General features: G+C 42.7%; 1 protein-coding gene and 1 long non-coding RNA gene across 2 annotated transcripts in view; one reads left to right on the plus strand and one right to left on the minus strand.

The window, feature by feature from the left end:
* Positions 1–14,977, plus strand: part of LOC113015885 (NACHT, LRR and PYD domains-containing protein 3-like) — a 525,401-nt gene that overhangs the window by 385,915 nt on the left and 124,509 nt on the right. The window lies entirely within an intron of this gene.
* Positions 9,097–10,071, minus strand: LOC113016392 (uncharacterized). The gene is made up of 3 exons (XR_003271230.1): positions 10,037–10,071; positions 9,860–9,952; positions 9,097–9,113 (listed from the first exon to the last, which is right to left on the minus strand). It is a non-coding gene; the product is annotated as an uncharacterized LOC113016392 (long non-coding RNA).

Here is a 14,977-nt window from a genome sequence, read left to right on the forward strand (position 1 = left end):
CAGCAACAGGTGGTGTAATCATCATAGCTGTGTGGACCAAGAGCGAGAGGCCATTACAATCTCCACCCAGGCAGGCAAAACCATAGCAGGAGAGAGCAAAACATAAAACCTGAAAAGCCATCATGAGCCAGCCAGAGAGACACAGAGTTTATACTAGAAGAGAAACCTGCTCATCTTCATCATGTTTGTTTAAACAGAGAAAATCAGAAGTCTCTGTGTGTCAGACCACGGCTCTACACGGACACTTCTAAGCTGCTTCAGAGTGAACTGACCCAGATAATCTGCACACAGCGGCTGTAAAACAGTGAAAGTCATAACTGTGTCTCTCTGATGGAAAGCTTTTATTGTGAAGTCAGGAAGTCTGCAGGAAGTGTTGCGTTTGTATTCATCACTCAGTGTTTAATGAGACAGGCAGACAGGAAGAGCAGCTCATTAGTATTGATGACATCAAAGGAACTGTGAGGAACTGCAGTTTGGTCACATCTGGATGTTTTTCACTGACAGTAAATGTTTTTAGTGATGAAGAAATGTGTTCACAGAGAGAGGAAGAGGAAGAGGAGTGGTGTTTGTGAGGAGGAGCAGCTGTCCTGCTGTGCTTTGTGTCAGGACGTCCTGAAGGATCCAGTCTCTACCAGCTGTGGACACTGGTTCTGCAGACAGTGCATCTCCTCATACTGGGACCAGTCTGCTTCATCAGGAGACTCCTCCTGTCCCCAGTGTGGAGAAAGATCCAGAAGCAGAGCTGGACTGCAGACAGCCAGTCAGAGCAGCTGTGTACAAAGTAAGACTGAACATCTGTCTGCTGATGGACTCATTTCTGAAAACTGGACTTCTTGTGTTGTTCAGACATTGAAGAGTTTTCTTTCTCTTTAGTCTCATTGTTTTTCTTTCTTTCAGCAGATGTTGGTCTGCAGGAGGTTTTAGATGAACATAAGATCAGTCTGAGGAGGAGATGTGAACGTGTGACTGAAGGAAGTGATGAAAACAGGAAGTAGAACCCTCCTCAACAGGATCTACACTGAGCTCTACATCACAGAGGGACAGAGTGAAGAGGTTCATACCCAACATGAGGTGAGGCAGCTGGAGACAGCTTCCAAGATGGATGCCCTCCATGACGCTCCAGTCAGGTGCCAGGACATCTTTAAAGCCTTACCTGACCAACAGAGACCCATCAGAGTGGTTCTGACAAGGCGTGGCTGGTGTTGGATCTCTCTGTTTGCTGATTCACCTGGGCTTACCGGTAACCATTTAACGCTGCGGCATGGAGCAGTTTGTCGCTGGGACATTGACCCTCCTGTGTTCATGATCTCAGCTCATTGCTAAGAAATCTCTCTCTAAATTCACCAGTTGGGTTAACTTTGTGTATACTTTGAGTATATATTTCCCCGGACCTGGTTACAGACGCTTACCTGTGACTCCCGTGTGTGGCTGTGTGAGTGGAGAGCAGGACAAGAGTGTCTGAAGAGGAGTGAGTGTGGACTCCCTTCCCTCTTTTCCCTGGAGCCCTGGACCCCCTCCCCGACTCACTGTACATATATAGAGCACTGTGGTTCACCCCTTTGGTAAATAAACTGTCACCTTTTTGTTTGTCAGAACTCAGTCTGTGCTTGAGTTCCTCTGTTAGCCATGACATCTTGTTGGTTCTCTCTCTTCAGGTCCCTGTAAGTGTTTGATCTAAAACATTATATTTATTCTGCTTTGATTGTTTTGTGTGCTGAGGGACATTGTTGCACGATCCACTTTTTCTTATCACTCAAATATCCTGATACTTTCAGAAAGTTGGAGAGCTCTCCTGGCTTGCTTAGTCTTTGCTCTGTACTGCAGTACTTGCATTGGTTTCACTGGACAAGTCTTCATGTGAATCTACAACTGATCTGACATTGTGGCACAAACACAGTAAACAAACACTACGAGCACCTTGTTTCATGTGCAGTGGCTTTCTTCTCATTCTGTTACTGAACACTGTATGAAAAGCCTCTCACTGCCAGCATCCTTCCAGCCCCACGACAACAAGACCAACTCACATCTTCACAACACCAAGAATTTTTCCCCTTTTCTTTGGAGAAACTGAGAAGCCAATAGGATTGTAGCTCAAACTTGCCCACAGTCCTGCTTCATCACTGCTCACTCCTACCTGTGTTGGTGCTCAGTGGACAGTCATTAGGGTTGCCAACTCCCTGAAAAATAAATAAGGGGCACCTCGTGGCCAGGGCCGGGCAACCTAGTTGTCTTCACCCTTCCCAGTGTGGTAGCTCTTTTTTGTGTGTGTGAAATTATTTTTTAACCATTTGACTTGAATTTGATTTAAGCAGATGCATATTCTTTGTGATATGACCATATGAGAAACAAATGATCATTTGGCCATTTATTTTTAGCTCAAAATGACAACATTAACACAGTAAAACAGGTCTCTTTCTTAAACAGAAGCCTGTCATGCTTAACTTTTGAGAATATAAGTAAATCTTTCTTTAAAAGAACTCTGTCCTGCTTAACTTAAAATTATATAAATTAATAGAAAACAATAGAACGAAAAATATTCTTGTAACAGTGCACATTTATTGCATTTAGTACAATTGGCTTCAGCTGAGGTATTATTTCAGCTTTTCTAAAGCTAATCAGCTGCTCCTGTTTGTAAACCCACTTGTTCCCATGATTACACATCATAACTCATCATCATTATTCATCTATGTATTACTTTTATGTATTAGTCATCTATTTGTTGTAATCATCTATCCTTGCAGTTGTCTATTACACAAAATAAATTATATTATCACACTTCTGGCCACATAGCGCTGATATTCACCGCACATGCCCATATTAACCTTAACCAGAGGGTTTAAAAAACAAACCAGTGTTTACTAGGGGTGCAACGATACACAAAATTCACGGTTCGGTTCGGTTCGATACTTTGGTGTCACGGTTCGATATTTTTTCGATACAAAAAAAATGTTCATGCCTTTTTAATTTGTCATTTATTAAAATTATAAATATATATTTTAACTCAAAAGTACAGTTTTTAAATTTAACCCTAACCCTTGTGCGTGTTTTTTATTTTGACAGCGAATGCGCACCTGCGGACCACTTATGTGCAGCCCTGGTTATTTAGCTCGTCATATCGCAGCCACAGAAATTATTTTGTCCATGAAACCATAAAGCTGCACTTTCTTTTTGCCTTATAGTCTGATTTGTCATAACTTCTCCGTTTTGTGGTAAGCTTTTCTTTGGCTGTCACTTCTTCACCCCGACCTGTCTTATTTGGCTCAGCAGAACTAAAATATATATGCTGCTGGTTTTACACACGCACTCACATAAGCTCAGCGATTCTCTGCGCGATCAACCTCTCACATGTTTAAGCTGCGGGAGATTTCACTTGTCATGTTTGCATAGTAAGCTAACAATTAATAAGACGATGTCAGAGGAATTGGTGCACAAATTATCATCACTCACAGATCAGTGCTGTCGCTCTCTATACACAGTTTGCGCGATTGCAAAGTGAAAGCAAAAAAACAAGTGCAAATTCAAACGCGATTTCAATATGTCACATATTGATAGTGGCTCACCGATGCCAATGACATAATTACCCAGCTACATTTCTGAAAGAATGCAAAAGCATTGACATATATTTTTCCTTCCTACAATAGCCCGACGGGCAGGGAAGAGATAGATTTTGGTAGCCCGTCTGAAAAAAATCGCTAGCTCCGGGACGTCGGGCTAGCGATATTGCGAGCCCTGTATCTGATTGAGGAATCACTCATCTTTGGAAAAGAGAGTTTATTACAGAGAAATGTCTCTTTCCAAAATAAAAGCTATACTATCCGCTTCTTCTGGGCTATATTCTCAGCAGCATAAGGAGGATCATGTGCTAACAGCTGTCTAAATGACTCGGCTAAAGTTAGTAGCATGCTTGTTGTTTTTGTCTTTGCACTAGGATGATGTCGGCATAAATGTGCAGTCATATTCGTTGTGTTCCCACTAGTGCTTTCAGGTTAATCTCGTTGAAATGACCTTAACGCCACAACACGGCAAATCTCCGTTAACGAGCTACCGCCGATCGCCCCGTGCATGGGGCTAGACGGCCAACACGTTAACGAGCTAACTGCGCTAACACACTAGTTCACACCAATGTAATTGAGCATTGCATGGCACATCCAACATACTGTTTTACTTTAGTCCATGACTCGCTTACCTTCAGGGTCATACGTCACATGAAAACCAAAATAATTCCAAACGCCAGATCTGAATGAGGGTGGGGGAGGTCCATCTTGCAAGGAGAGCTTAACTTCTGTCTCGCTAGCTTGCCCTGCGCTCTTCCTTCTGACTATGCTGTCTGTGTTGAGCGCTCAGTGGATCTGCGCTGGACAGTGCAGCCTAGGCGGAGTAGTCGAACGCAGATTCACTGAGCGCTCAACACAGACAGCATAGTCAGAAGGAAAGTTGATAAAATAAATTACAAATGTTGTATTGTTCGATACATATGCGTACCGAACCGAAAGCACTGTATCGAACGCTTCAATATCGATACGAATATCGTTGCACCCCTAGTGTTTACTAGAGATGGCACGATACCACTTTTTTATGTCCGATACCGATACCAATATCATAAATTTGGATATCTGCCGATACCGATATGAATCCGATATAGTGTTTTTTAATCAACACAACTGTTTTTTAAATATCTTGCTGCATTTTGTATAAGTTCATACTCAAGTTTAAAACAACAACTACACTAAAGCTATTCTGTTATACCTGTATGCAAAAAAAATATTTCATAGTTCAGCAATACTGATCAATCTAATAAACTTAAACCTGCACCATCCTCCCTATTCTGGTATTTTAAAGAGTACTTAGCAGAAATATTAAGCAACCTAACTAATAGGGTTCCAACTCCCAGCAACAACAAAAATAAATAAATAAAAAATAGGGAACCACCCCTCACGCGCCACCTCATGATGCTCAATCGACGTAATCAACCTTAATTTGATGCAGTGTGAAAAAAAATGCACAGAAATCAATTATTTTTCAAGAAATATTAAATAGATTCAACATCTTTCTTCAACAAAATTGCAGACTGCACAGATGGTACCTTCCCAAAGGAAAAAGTACTATAGCTTACTAGGGTATATATATTAGACTTAATAGTCACTATATACAGTAATGGACTTCTATTCATTTTACATCAGATTAAAACTTTGGGTGTCAGATAATTATTTATTAAAAGCTAGACGTTTTAAATGAGAATAAGAAAGAAAAGTATGTCTTTGTGCCCCCTTTTCCCTGTTAATGCCCTATCGGCCCCCCCTGGCTAAACTTTGCTAGATCCGCCCCTGCACAGTTACCAGCCGTCAGCTAGAAAAAGATCCTCAAGTAGAAACTAATATTAAATACATTCTAACAACAGCTGATCAAGCTTAAACGTGCTGCTGTTGTTCAGCCGCTGGTTTCCTCTTTCTGGTGCAAAGTGGGCCAAAAACAAACTAGAGACACGGACTCGCGACAGAAAAGCCGATCAGCTGATCGTTAAGCAGTTTCATGATTGAAGTAGCAGCAGGAGAGGCAGTCGCTCCATATATCGCTTGTTAAGCTTAACGCAGGAATGCTTTACAAACATTCAGAGATGGACTTACACACTTGCTTTACTTCTCTCGGGGATAACTTTGTCGGAGATGAAATGCCGGGTTGCTAGCGAAGCTCCACATGCTATCCAGACCACCGACAGGTCCTGCATGCCACAGCCGCTCTATCACGTGATGCATACTGCTCCGACGTGCTAACGTTCTGAGGTGAGTTACGGCGTGTTGCAAGTTTTGTGAGGTGCTTTCGTGATATTTAATGGATCGGATTACATTTTTTATTTTTCTCCGATATCCGATCCAGTAATTTAGGTCAGTATCGGACCGATACCGATACGTAATATCGGATCGGTCCATCTCTAGTGTTTACATACCATATCTGCTTCTGCCGTGGCCTGGTGGACAAGAAATTGGTTAAGGGTTCCCCGAGCTTTCACGCCCCTCATGTTCTTCATGTGCCCCCACCATTAGAAGCATGCCTATGGAAAAAGTGCGCCGGCACACAGTGCAGTGCGCTTTATAGGTTTTATGGTGACCTTTTCCAGCCAGGTGTTTCCCTTTTCCCATTCCTCCCTGTACTTTTGCAGCCTTTTTTCTTTCTCTGAGGGGAACAAATATTGCTGCTCTAATGCTGGGCTCACACTGTACGATTTTTGGCCCATTTTGAGACGATTTTTGAGTCGTGCGACCGATTTGGTGATCGGCCCAATTTTGGCCTTCATCGTGCATCGTGTAGTATACGTGGGGTAACGAGAAGCGATTAACACCTCGAGCAGCTCCCGATCATCAATCGCTCGTGAGCCGCTCACACTGCTCACGTGCAAACACGTAAACGTCGGTGAAAAAGACGGAGCAGCACGGCTGTGCAGCGTGTGATCTGGACACAAGCGATGGAGGCACAACTTGTAGAACTTTGGAAAGCTCATCCGAGCCTTTTCGATGTGGCATCACAAAATTATCACGACCACAACAACCGTGAAAATAGTTGGATTTACATGCTGCTCAATCACAGCTGCCTGATCAATGTTTTTCATTAGCAATTTAGCAAAGTTGATGGTGGTGGTTTGTGTGTCTGTGTGAGTGAAAGACAGAGAGAGCGAGCGACAGATTTTCTGTTATAACCTTCATTTTATGGAGGCACAGTGTGAGCACTCAGGTCGCATCAGAGCATCGGGCGGTATAGTGTGAGACCTGCATCGTGACCTACCAACTTCTAACCCCTGCGAGTCAATCGTGCAGTTTGAGCAGGAGCTGAATAACGTGACTGAAAAAATCGCACAGTGTCTGCCCAGCTTTAGGTGTACTGTCGTCCGAGACTTGCACCGCAGTGTCGGCGTTTGTTTCCCTGTTGGCCATGCTTCTTGTTGTGGTCATCTGTTGTCTTCCGGTATTTTCTCCGCAAGCGACCTTTCCTCGACCAATGAGATGAGCGGTAATCTGAATTGTCATACTCGAATTGTCAGCTCATTGGTCACAAAGCAGGAGAGGGGCTGGAATTATGTTTTCAAACAAAGCGTTAATTCCATTAACATTTATAGACTACTTTTGATTCTCACTGTATTACGGGACAAAGTGCGTCCCTTATTAGCTCAATACGGGACGTGTGCTTTTGTTTCGAAATACGGGACGATTCCGTTTTTTAAGGGACAGTTGGCAACCCTAACAGTCATAGCCTGCTGCTAGCATGAATGCTAAATGTACTGCTGTGGATGATCAGCTGAAAAACTTGTGGTCAGTTTGACTGTTTGCTGTATTTCAAGTGTTTTTCTCAGTTCGTCTGTATTCAAAGTGCATTCGGGGCTTTAGCTGACAGCTCTTTGTGCTAACAAACTAAACTCTCTTAGTTTAAGCCAGCAGACTTTACCAAACACAAAGCCTGCTGCTGCCTCCATGGGTTAGCTTGTGTGACTGGTGTTTGCACCAATGAAATCTAAATCACACTAATGTGTCCTCCAAGGTGTTTGGTGGGAGCACTGAGTGAAACATAAGAGCTCTGATTAAGCCTCATCAGCTGGATAGGCTGTCCACCCTAGTCCAGGCTTTAACTCAAATCTCTGATTGGCTTTCTAACAATTACCTTGTTAGAACAAGACAGAGACCATGATCATAGCTCCTCCTGATCTATATTCTAAAATCAGTCAAGTTGTTGCCCCTTTCTGTTCTTCTGCTGAGCCAAATATTCGAAATCTTGGAATAATATTTGACTCTTCTTTGGGCCTTGACTCACATGTAAAGTCTCTGTCTCGTTCCTGGTTCTTTCATTTAAGGAATATTTCTAAACTGCGACATATGGTCTCCTTAGCTGAACTGGAAAAAATTGTCCATGGATTTGTGTCATTGCGTTTAGATTATTGTAATTTCCTGTTTACCAGCTTGGATAAATCATCTCTTTCTCGCCTCCAAGCTGTACAAAACGCAGCACCCACTCTACTAACTCGCTCTACCCAGCGAGCTCACATCACTCCTATTTTATGTTCTTTACATTGGCTCCCAATAGATTTTAGAATTCGTTTTAAATGATTGTTTTAACGTACAGAGCACTAAATGGCCCCAGATTATTTATCCAAGCTTCTCACTAAATACACTGCTGCTCGCTGTCTCTGCTCACAGACTCAGAGTTTGTTGGTTGCTCCCAGAACAGTCTGAAGACGAAAGGGGGCGGAGCCTTTCAGTCTGTGGCACCAAGGCTGTGGAACAGTCTACCTCTACAACTACGTTTGGTTGACTCTGTGGGATCCTTTAAAAAACAGTTAAAAACTTTACTGTTTAAACAAGCTTTCTGTTGACCAATGCTGTTTACATTTTTATATTTTTAATTTACATTTAAACTCTATATTGTGTATATTGTGCATTTTGCTATTTATCGTACTGTTTATTTTAATCTCTGTGTGCAGCACTTTGTGACTACCTGTCTATGAAAAGCGCTTAATAAATAAACTTTACTTACTTACTTACTAAAATAACAAACAGGGCTGTGAGAGCAACTGAAGTGATAAAAATACTGTTTGAAGATAAAAAACACTTTGATGTTCTCTCGTCACCTAACAAAGTCCAAACCCTGTGAACTATTTTAGCTTTAATAACTGTGGATTCAGGTATCCTGAACCCATCTTTGGACATTTGTAATTAAATATTTTAAAACTCCATCAAAGACTCCTGATGTGGCTGTTTGGAGAAGGAAAAGAGGGACAAAGTGGAGCGTTGAGCTGAGGCTTCATTCACTGCAAACCTACAGTTATGTTTCCTTATTTCTGCTGTTTGCATGTTCACAGCTGAAATAAAGCTGCCTCTTTGACTTCATCCTGTTGTGTTTGGGTCCAATCCTGCCTGCCACACAGCGCTACAGGACAAAGTCTAATATTTTTATCTTTTTAATGAATCTTTGGTCATATTTATCCAGGAAAACACAAACATGTAAAGGAGTCATCACAGGTCTCTGACCTCGTTGGTCCAGGTTCAGCACTGAAGTTTGGAGGGTGAGGCATGGACCAGTCACTCCTCACAGACGGACAGCTGGATCCTGCAGACTGTGACCTCTGACCTCTGCAGACACAAACATGTTTTATTCAATGATCAATTCTCTGATAAAGTGATTGAAGCAGCTGTGGTCACACAGACTGCAGATAATGCAGCTGTTTCCTGTCAGTAACAGTCCTCTTAGATTAGAGTTCAGCTTTTTACAGGAAAACAAATGTCCCTGAATGCAACAGTGAGACACAGTCTGCCTGTGTGGCTGTGATAGCTGCCGTTAGGAGCGCTCATGTGTTTGCAGTTAGACGAGGAGATGTTACCATCATGGACACGTTAACAAATCCTGCAGCATCACGTGGCACAAACACTTTGTGTTCCTGTCATCTGCAAGCAACAGGAAGTTCATTAATAAAGGCGGGATGGTTCTCCTTCATCCAGCTGTTACACACATCTGGGCTCACACGACGAGCCTTTGTCTAATACAGCAGCTGCTCTCTGAACACTTTTCTGAAGAGGAGCTGCACAAACCTTTGTTTGCTTTCTAGAGCAGCGTATCAAAGTCAAACTACCCACTGCTAGCAGCTGTTTCTATCATAGTTTAGGATCCAGATGTGTGAGGTCTAAATTTACACCTCTGATTAAAATACATAGTTAAAAACAGCCAATTGAGTCCAAATGTGTCTTAAACCAGATAAACTGACAGTTACAGCTGAGCCTGTGTGTCCTTGGAGACACTGCTCTGCTACAGAGATGCATTTTAGAAACCAGGAAACATCAAAATCATTTAAATCAGAGAGTTCTTGTTACTAACAGCTCACCTCTCTGCAGCAGAGACTTTAAAATAAATGATAAAATCTTTAGACGCGTCACTCTTACAGGACACAGAGCTGGGTGGAGGTCCAGGCGGGTTCCTGTGAATAATGATGGAGCAGTGATGTGAGTGCTGAGCTGTGACATGGAGAAGAGTCATGGACAGTTAGAGATGGTCATCTCACCTCTGAGCTTTGGTCTGGCTCTCATGTTCCCCACACAGAGTGCTTTTAGAGGGAGGGACTCCCTCCTCTCTGTCCTCACACTGATCCATGCTGCTCAATTCACATCAGCTCACACACACTTTCTACCTTCACCTGCAGAGGAAACACAAATCAGCCCAGCGACACACTGACTGACCCACTTATGATGATTAATTCAGACACGTTTTAATCCCCAAAAGTTGATTCTGTTCATCTGGATGTTTTCAGTGGGAGAAACGTTTCATGACTCATCCAGGTGACTCCTTCAGTCTCAGCTGACTGCAGGTTTCCAACCTTATAAACAGGACATTTGCACAATGGCTGGGAGGTCATGACCATTGATCAACAACCACTGATCAATGGCCATGAGTCCCATTCACAGAGAGTTGGGGAATGTCTGCAATCACAGCATTACCTAACCCTTACCTGGATGATTGAGCATCCAGACACTTTTTAATATTTTACTAATTTCTGAAGCTTTTTACCAACTTTGTTCAAATTGGTCTGCTGTCATTTTATTGTTGACAAAAAGAGATTTTGAGTTTGAGTGTTGACGTTTCCATGTGGGACTGTTGCTGCAACACCAGGATGTTACTACAGAATACACTTTATATTGTGAGCACTTGGATGTTAGTCCAGTTGTCCTAAACTGACACACCTGCACCTGGATTCATTCTGACCAGATTTTAGCCCAACAGTGTTTCATACTTAATACATCAGACACAAAGTCTGCAGCTGTCATTGTGTGCAGTGTGTGTGCAGTGTGTGTGCAGTGTGTGTGCAGTGTGTGTGCAGTGTGTGTGCAGCGGGACACTGTGTCCTATGAGTGTTATACTACAATAAACAGAGCCTGACCGCGGGCATAAAGAGGGCAAAAACCCACTTATGCTCTAAAGATGAAGTTCTGTTTCTCTTCAAATGAGCCTCAGAGCATGTGGAGGGTCATTGAACGCATCACAGATGACCTCAAGAACAACAGGCTGAAGAACATAAAAACAAACGCAGAGTTTCTGTCTGACGGTTTGAACATGAAACAGGAATTATTGAACAAAAACGGCCAGTTTACTAATTTATGATCAATCATCAACGCATTCACCTACAATACACGAATGAACATCAGCAGTTAAACTGAAAATAACCTGCATACAAATACGACAGCAGACTATAGCGAACGAGCAGAGAAATGCATTTTATAGATGAAGTGTTGGCAGCGACTCTTAGGACAGCCCTGTCTCACTGTCAGCAGTTAAACAACATCCACACACTGGAAGCCCGTTTCCGTCACTAAAAAAGGATCCAGAACTCGTAATTTCGACTTATTTTATCGTAATTTCGACTTATTAACTTGGAATTTTGAAAAAACTAACTCAAAATTAAGAGTTAGTGCTGTCAATCAGTCATTTACGTGAATGACGTAATTTCCTTGTTACCCGGAAGCTGAAGCCCTCAGCTACAAATGCTACAGCTAAGATACCAGAATTACAGCCAGTCATAAATGCACAAGTCGCTGATTATTGTCTGTGTGGCTTCACAAATGATGAAATCCTTTTGTTATTAGCTGAATCACATGGCGTTAATATCAGCTAACCTACTCTCGAAAGCGCCGGTTTGTTGCGATGCGGGTTTGAGTGCGCATTGTAGCTGGATTACTGATTGGCAGAACTAACTCCACATTTCGAGCTACTTTTCTCAAAATCTTCGAGTTATAAGTCGAGATTTCGAGAATGGATCCTTTTTTGTGGCGGAAACGGGCTTCCGTAACAGACTGACGGAGGCAGGAGAAGCTGCCTACAGACATCAGTCAGTGGATCCACAGTAACATCGAGTTCAGCTGCTGATCATCAACTGTTTCTGTCTCGTTCCCAGACTCTGATCTCACATAAAACGAAGCAGATTTATGCTGAAACTAAGCTGCACACAGCTGATGTCAGCCAGGAAAACAGTACAGACTGCTAACGTTACCTTAACTTCGAGACGATCAACTGCGCCACAACATTCACGAAAGCGAAAGTAAAAGCGACGGAAGGAAACGCCCAGAGAGGCGTTTGAGGGACGGTCAGAGTCAGGAACCTCAGAAACGCATCAGGCTGGAGTTTAATTCTGTTTTCATCTTTAGAAACATCTGGAAATAGTTATAAAAATGTTACACACTGAAGGACGACAGGGTTCATTCAGGTGCACATGAAGATTTATTGCGCTGAAACACAGCAAAACAATTCAGTGTTACTGGCGGCTTCCATTGTAATAACTGGCCTGCGTTACTTTTGTGGCATTACGTGTAATGGCCACGTATTAATCAGCCCTTAACACACAGAGAAAATGACCAGTACACAATAGACAACATAACATGTACTGGCTGGTCTATTTCCTATAACTTTAACTGAAACCCGCTAACAGTTTCCTTTCACCTTACTGATGGAACAACACGGTTACAGAGATTAATGCAGGAGGCTAACATGACTTAGCTAGCGCACAAATGTTACTAGGATTACCCACAGATAACGTGAAACAACTCCCTTATTCGCTCACATTAAACACCATATAAACAAGAATTACACTCCAAACATGTTAAATAAGCATCAACTTTACATAAATGTATGTAGTTCTCGTATATTGCTCTCACCTGAAACACAGCAAAACAATTCAGTGTTACTGGCGGCTTCCATTGTAATAACTGGCCTGCGTTACTTTTGTGAAGGATTATTTTGCCAGTTACCCGTTTGGCTGAGCCGCCACTGCCACCTACTGGCGAAACTAAATATCGCCCTAACATCACATCAGGTGGGAGCAAATGAGCTTTTCGCTCTGTGTTATGATGCAAACTATTGTCACAACAAATAGCAAAAAATGATGATGGGGGGTGGGCACGAACACATAAGGAACACATCTGAGACTTGTTCTTAATGCGCATAATACTCAGGGCGCCACACCCTCCCCTACTTAATAAAAAAAGAAAGAAAGAGGGAAAAAAAGGCTTCCGTCTATTTTTTCCTAAACTCTTTGAACATGTTTGCCGTTGTCAGTACATTTCTTGTGTACTATTAGTATACCTATCCCTGGGTAACAATTATGGCTACACATGCTTCTGACATCTGTTCAATGAAACATTGCAATTCAACAATTTGCATTCAGCAAATTAAAAGTCATGGTAGAAGCTAATCATGAATCATGTTGTGCCAAGTAACCATTTTTCTCCCTCAAGGTTAGTAAACAAGTTCATCATGTTACTCTGAATTTCTGACTGTAACCAGACTCAATATTCGGCCAACAATACACTAGTCTGTTACCACACTTAACTTTGTTTACATATCAAGGCATCTTTTACAGATGGTCATCATCATCATACGTTCAGCATGTGACAAGTTAGCACACACCATAAGAATGAATGTTAGATTCTGTCCATTGTCTGTTGGTGCTACATTTGCTCTATTCTGCTTGTCACAATGTTCATGTAAATGTCTTCATTTTGGATCAGTTTCTTATTACTGTCTCTCACACCTTGCTGGTATATCTTCAGGCCACCAAGGCCTCCACAGTCTCTGGGTGCAAATAGCTCCCATCTTAACACTGTCCATATCAGCTTGTCTGACTGTGGGTTGTCCTAATATATCATATGTCAGCATTTTGGGCTGACGTCGCTCTCTCTTGGGGTGTCTGAGGACAGGTGACAACCCTAGTTCACTGTTGGAGTCACTGTCTCCTTGCTCATCTTGTTGTTCATCCTGTGACTCCTGGTGGTTGTAATGTTGCTCTGCTGTCTGCAACTCAGGTTCGTGTATCTCTCTGTGGTCCTGTAAGAAAGGGTCGAAGTCAGCTGTTTGAGGCTCCCCCAGTTGTTGTTCACCCACCAGAGATTCCAGGGTTGGAGGGATAATGGTGGTGGTACTGTTTTGCTGTGGAAACCTCCACACAAGCTCACCCTCATCCTCACTCTCCACGTCTGTGTCTTCTTGTAGTAGCTGTTGTTGAGCTTCTACCCCTTTTTGTCTCAGGCTTTTTCTTTTTTCGTTTTGCTCCTGTCTGTGTGGTTTTTCTACAGGTAGACTGTCACATGGAAGCAACAGGTTCCTGTGTACTGTGCGGCTTTTTCCTCCCCTCTCTGGCTTGATCTCGTAAACTGGGATGTCAGGGCTTTTTTGACTCACCACCACATACACTGTATCCTCCCAGTATGACCGAAGCTTGCCTGGGCCTCCTCTCTCCTTGAGGTTGCGGAGCAGGACTCTGTTCCCCGGATGAAGTTGAGCTCCGTAGATCTTACGGTTGTAATACTGTTTACCTCTTGAAGCTTCTTTCTGGGCTGCCATAGATGCAATCTCATAGGCCTCCTTCATTCGGGATTGCCATTTTGTCACATACTCCTCGTAGCTTAATTGCTGTTCCTGTGAAGGCAAGTTGAACAAGATGTCTATAGGGAGTCTTGGAGTACGGCCAAACAACAAATAGTACGGGGAAAACCCAGTAGCCTCATTCCGAGTGCAGTTGTAGGCGTGCACCACTTTTGTCAATGATTCCTTCCAGTCTGCTTTTTCAAGGTCAGTTAGTGTTCTCAACATGGACAACAAAGTTCTGTTGAAACGCTCCACTTGCCCATTTCCTTGTGGATGGTATGGGGTAGTGTGAGAGCCACGTAAACCACAGACTTTTTGCAACTGGGAAAACATCTGATTCTCAAATTCCCTGCCCATGTCATGGTGGATTCGTGCTGGGAAACCAAAGTTCAGAGCAAAGTGATTGAAGACCTTATCCACCACTGTTTTTGCAGATTTGTTTTTTGTTGCATAAGCTTGTGCAAAACGTGTGAAGTGGTCCATCACTACCAGTATGTACTCATATCCCTGTTTACAAGTCTCAAGGTGCAAAAAGTCTATGGACACAAGCTCAAATGGGAATGTCGTTGTAATGGTGGTCAGTGGGGCCCTG

Source organism: Astatotilapia calliptera, chromosome 3 (genome assembly GCF_900246225.1).
Source record: "Astatotilapia calliptera chromosome 3, fAstCal1.2, whole genome shotgun sequence".
Taxonomy (NCBI): domain Eukaryota; kingdom Metazoa; phylum Chordata; class Actinopteri; order Cichliformes; family Cichlidae; genus Astatotilapia; species Astatotilapia calliptera.